Below are 6,000 nucleotides of genomic sequence, written 5' to 3'. Positions count from 1 at the left end.
CGTCAACTACATTATTATATATTATTATTATTATTATCATTATTATTATTATTATTATTATATTATTATTATTATTATTATTATTATTATTTATTATATATTATCATATTATATTATTATTATTATTATTATTATATTATTATTATTATTATTATTATTATTATTATTATTATTTTTATTATTATTATATATTATTATTATTATTTATTATTATTATTATTATTATTATTATTATTATTTTATTATTATTATTATATTATTATTATTATTATTTATTTATTATTATTATTATTATTTTATTATTATTATTATTATTATTATTATTATTATTATTATTATTTATTATTTATTATTATTATTATTATTATTATTATTATTATTATTATTATTATTATTTTATATTATTATTATTATTATTATTATTATTATTATTATTATTATTATTATTATTATTATTATTATTATTATTATTATATTATTATTATTATTATTATTATTATTATTATTATTTATTATTATTATTATTATTATTATTATTTATTATTATTATTATTATTATTATTATTATTATTATTATTATTATTATTATTATTATTATTTGGCGGCTTTCTGGGATAAAGTTCTGGCGGGATTTTTTCAAGGAACTGCGTTTTCAGTCCATCAGTGGACTGAAAACACAGCTGTGTATTCAGTCCACCGGATATAAAAAACATTTAAAAAAGGACCAAATATCGTCTCTACTTACCTTAAACGCTACTGACGACATTGATACTGAGCCTTTTACAGGCATCATCAGAAATGAAAAGGCATAAAATTTATAGCAATTCAACGGCTTAATAATACCATTTACAGCTTTTTATTTACTCTCGGAAAGTCTTGATTGAGAGTTGTTCGAAATCGGGCGCCTGCTGCCAGATAGCCGTTGGCCAAAATTGGCCACACATAGAATATTGTTTCTACAATTAATTTAAAATTAACATCATTATCTATTTTAAAATTTTCCTAGTCCGTTAGAATTTTTGTGATTAGCAAAACCGATGAGTTTTCCAAGGAGATCAGAGTTTTAGTATTGTTTGCTAAAGTAAGGTTCTATTTAGTCACTTTTCACATCGATCACTGGCCTCGAGCACGGCTCTGCCTCAAGGCCTCAGGACTCCCTCCCCCCCCCCTGCCCCCGCCCCCACCCACCCCGGGCAGTGTTTACTTTGTCTTCTTTCTTCCAGTATCCTTTTCTTTCAAAATCATTCATTGTCCTTTGTTTGTAGGGCTAGTCTATTGTTCATTGTCTATCATGTCTTGCAGAACTAGAATCTTTTTTTTTTTACTGGTATCCCATTTCTTCCTTTCTAATAGCCCTAAAATTGAGTTCTTAAAAGAATGTAGAGCCATTTTCCTTAACATTTATATCTATTTGCCTAGTCCGTTAGAAATTTTGTGATTACCAAAACCGATGAGTTTTCCAGGGAGATCAGAGTATTATTATTATTTGCACAAGTATGGTTCTATTTGGTCACTTTTCACATCGATCACTGGCCTCAACCACGGCTGTGCCTCAGAGACAAAAAATTGTGCGAGTACAAGTAGCTACAAAGCAATCCTTAACCCCTTCTCTCTCTCTCTCTCTCTCTCTCTCTCTCTCTCTCTTCTCTCTTATCTTCTCCTCTTCTCTCTACTTCTCTCCCCTCTCTCTCTCTCTCTCTCTCTCTCTCTCTCTTTTCTCTCTCTCTCTCTCTCACGCTCCTTCTAAACATATCCAAGACTATAAAGTATAACTATAAAGTTATTATCTATTCTTTTCTTTTTTATCTTTCTCTTTGGTTTTTGTTTTGTTTGTTCGTTTTTGTTTCCTTTTTCTCCGGAGTCATATTGTTACGTACAAGTAATGCTGAAGGCAATAAATTTTGACGTCTCATTGTATTCGAAATTAAAATAATAATCTTAAAAGTGAGTAAAAGTAAATAGATAATAAATGTTAAAAGTCATGGTAAGAATCTCGTCAAGTTTGATAAATCGATTTCGAGAATTGAGATCTATTCGAACAACTCTCAATCAAGATTTTCCGAGAGTAAATAAAACGCTGTAAATGATATTATTAAGCCGTTGAATTGAAATAAATTTTATGCCTGTCCATTTCTGATGATACCCATAATAGGCTCAGTATCAATGTCGTCAGCATTGGCTAAGGTAAGTATAGACGATATTTGGTCCTTTTAAAATATTTATATTTCCGGTGGACTGAATACACAGCTGTGTTTTCGGTCCACTGGTGGACTGAAAACACAGTACCTTTTTTCAAAGGTACCTGGCAACACTGGTGGTAACGCTCTCTCGGAAATGCGAGAGGGAGTTAAAATTAACCATTATTCGTTTGACCAACTGAATTTTCAAACATGATGTGAAGGCTTAAAGACAGATATTATATCAGATAACATCAAAGCCCACAGTCGTGAAGTGAGCATATATATTTACCATCAGCAAGATGAAGATACACTGGATCGTATCTTTTTCTTATTTAAAGTTAAAAGAAAATAATTGAAGCGCTGAACATTCTAGCACAATCAAAGATTTTCCCCAACATCGACTCAAAACAAGACGGAAGCTTACATTAAATTCAATCAAGAATTTCTAGCATTTTCGGAGAGCTAATCAGACCGGACAGATACACGGCAACACTCTAGACGAAAGTAAAATTCGTGGAGCATCTGCATAGGCTCATTAGGGCTTCAACTTCAACAGTAGGCTACATCCCCGTGTAATATTCTGTTCTCTTCATCTTTTCCCAGGATATTCCAGCTAACTTCGTCTTCTTCACAAGACTTTCTCCGTTTTCTTTGGCCTCTCAACTCAATCATCCTTTTTCCCCCACAGGGTTCCAGTCCACAGCTTGTCACGTAATGTCTGTTGTTGGTTTTCTGAAAGTGTGACCAATCGTTTCCATTTCGATTTTCTTGTTGAGATTTGCTTGCTTATTGGCTGTCATTATTCTCAGACATGTCTGCCAATAAAGAATACTGATTATTGGCAGAGACCTGTCTGGCAATAGTAAAAACGAAGTGATTATTCCCAGTAGTACTGCGAATAGTGATTCCACGGCGGAGTCACTGTTCGCAGTAGTAGAAGCGCTCTTCCGTCTCTGAAAATTAGTCGTCGTCCCCTCACTGAGCACATCACTGTATTTTTAGTTCAAAATGGCATGTTGTCGAATGGCTTGAAGTGGAATGAGAGGAGGAATAATTGAAACATTTTGTGTGACTTAGAATTGAGCTTTTGAAAGTCTGAAACTTGACAGACATGATCTTGTTTTGTTTTGTTTTTGTTTCCCCAATCCAGTCCAAGAAAATTTCCCTGTCCCCACCTCCCGGACTTGATCATTCGTTCACCTCTTGAAATCTATCATTGTATCTGTCAGATTCTTTAATGAGAATCGTTCCGTCCCCGTTTATTGTATTAGTTAAATATATTTTATAAAGTTCTCTCTCTCTCTCTCTCTCTCTCTCTCTCTCTCTCTCTCTCTCTCTCTCTCTCTCTCTATCTCTCTCTTTCTCTCTTTCTCTCTCTCTCTCTCTCTCTCTCTCTTTCTTTCTCTCTCTCTCTCTCTCTCACACACCCACTTTCGCCATTGCTCATGACTCATATCTCAGTGGTCCTGCAAATAATAGAAGTTTCCATCAATAAACTACCTCTACTACTACAGCCACCACCACATCATCATTACTACTACTACCCAGGGCTGGCGGAGTCGGTTATTTTTAAACCGACTCCGACTCCAGCCTTGAAACCGATTCCGACTGTGACTCCCGACTCCGACTCCGACTCCTCAAGCATAGTATTAATAGGTATTAATATGCAACCAACACTCGCAGCTACTTTTAGCATTTCCACAGTATATGTATTATAACAATACAAGCTGCTTCATATTTGATATTGCATCATTAAAAGTACAAGCTCTTCGTCAGTTTTTGGCTACAGACTGATTAAAAAGAAACTGAAACTAGGACAAAAAAGGAACTGAAACTAGACAAAAAGGAAATTGAAACTAAGATATGAATAAAACTGTCATTAAGACCAACAAAAAGAGGAAAAGTTAAATTAAGACAATATTGAAACTGAAACCATTTATACTAAAATAAAGTCACTTCTTATGGTCTTATTTATTCCACTTTCTAATAACCTAACTTTAACATTGAAGAGTCAGCATCCCCACCCCTCCCTCTAGTCAGGTACGGGGTGATTGGCATTGATGCCAACTTAAATGTACAGCACGAGAGCATGAAGGTTGGAGAGGAAAGGGGGTTTTGGAAGCATAGTTCACCTTTAGCTAATACCAATGTAATTTTTTTCAAATTCTATAGGCCTGGATACTATCTATATCTAGTATCTAAAATATTACACATTGAATGATATAAAAATGCAATGTCTGAAAGTGGTAAGGAGTCGGAGTTGGGACTTCTAAAACCGACTCCGACTCTGACTCCACCCTCAAACAACCGACTCCGACTCGCCAGCCCTGCTACTACCACAGCAACCTCCACATTATTATCAAACCTATAGCAACCACCACCGCCTTTACATCATCATCCTCCTCGTCATCATTGCTACTACCGACACTACAACCACAACTATCTCATCATCATCATTACTACCACTACCACATTGTTATCATAACTACAGCAACCGCCACCACCATTACATCATTATCCTTATAGTCATCATCATTACCACTACCACTACTACATCATCAACACCATCACTACACAACAGACACATCATCGACATGCAAAATACTAATAATAAAAATAATTTTAAAAATAGATAGGTAAATTAATAATAATAATATTAATAATAAATAAATACATATTTAAAATAATGATAGTAATAATGATAATATGTAGTTTATTTGTATTTTACACCCAACCCTCTATACAATAAAGCTCTAGGCTCAAGGCTACTACTGCAAATAACTGAAATGAATGATATCTACTAGTTGCAGTACTACTGCGTATAACAAATGCGAACACTATCTACTATTCACAGTATTACTTGAATAGAGGAAATCATTATTCGCAGTACTTTTGTGAATAGAGGAAATCACTATTCTCAGTACTACTGCAAATAGAGGTGGCCTTATAAAAATCCTGGACTTTTGATAATTGGCAGACCCTGTTTTTTTTTTAGCACTTTTTACTTTCATCTTAATCTTATGTTAAATATCACTTGATATTAACTGATTTGGGACACAAATAACCTGAAATTTTTTCAGAATATTTGGTATTTTTTATGCCTAATTTGGCATTCTGCATAACATTTTTCCTGCCAACTTAATAAATGTGTCTGCCAATAACGAAAAGGTCAGGCTTTTGGTTATTGTCAGACAGGGTTTGCCAATAATCAAAAGTCCAGATTTTTTATTATTGCCAGACAGCATTTGCAATGCTCTATAGAAACTAGATGGGAAAAAAAAAAAAGTGGTGGAACCAGGATTCGAACACACAGCGTCGATTCCACAAGCCTTCTAAGGCAGACATCTTAACTATTCGGTCATAACACCCACATGAATGTTGACCACAGCTGTTCGTTTTACCACATATCATTCCTTTTAGTTTTCATGCTGCGTGATTCATCACGCCACACAATGCCAGACCAGGGGTCAGCGAGGTTGAGGTCACTGCTGACAAACGTAATAAGTGACCTTTTTGCTCATTTTCTTTCCACTGTTACATGTTGTCATCTAATATACCGACAGATCTAGAATATAAAGAATTGTAAACTCCAACCACAGCTCCATTTTAACTGTTAAAATTACCAGGCCATGTAATTTAGCAATGACTATGAAAAATGTTTTTTTCTCTTTTTGAGGAAAATTTTTGTCTGAAATCAAAGCCCTATCTCCACTGAGTAAAAATGTTTTTGAATTTTGAAAATCCATTCATAAATAAACAAGCTATGCAGTTTCAAAGGTGTCATTTATTTGGATGACCCGCAAAGAGGAAAAAAACGCGA

At 33.8% G+C, this 6,000-nt stretch overlaps 1 protein-coding gene across 7 annotated transcripts in view; it reads left to right on the top strand.

Annotated features, from left to right (window-relative positions):
* Nucleotides 1-2,310: 2,310 nt before the first annotated feature.
* The window catches only part of LOC144957220 (neural cell adhesion molecule L1-like protein), a 94,734-nt gene continuing 91,044 nt past the window's right edge, over nucleotides 2,311-6,000 (top strand). For 2 of the 7 annotated variants that reach the window (XM_078888283.1, XM_078888282.1), the window contains exon 1: nucleotides 2,355-2,735. The gene's annotated coding sequence lies outside the window, so the exon portion shown is untranslated. Of the gene's footprint in view, nucleotides 2,736-6,000 lie in introns of all 7 variants that reach the window. The other 5 variants (XM_078888284.1, XM_078888285.1, XM_078888281.1 and 2 more) reach the window with 4 other exon arrangements.

This window comes from Berghia stephanieae, chromosome 11, assembly GCF_034508935.2.
Source record: "Berghia stephanieae isolate SIO BIC M18660-M18661 chromosome 11, UCSD_Bste_1.3, whole genome shotgun sequence".
In the NCBI taxonomy this organism is placed as follows: Eukaryota; Metazoa; Mollusca; class Gastropoda; order Nudibranchia; family Aeolidiidae; genus Berghia; species Berghia stephanieae.
Note: the sequence above shows the minus strand (reverse complement) of the source record. Positions and strands in the feature narration are given on the sequence as shown.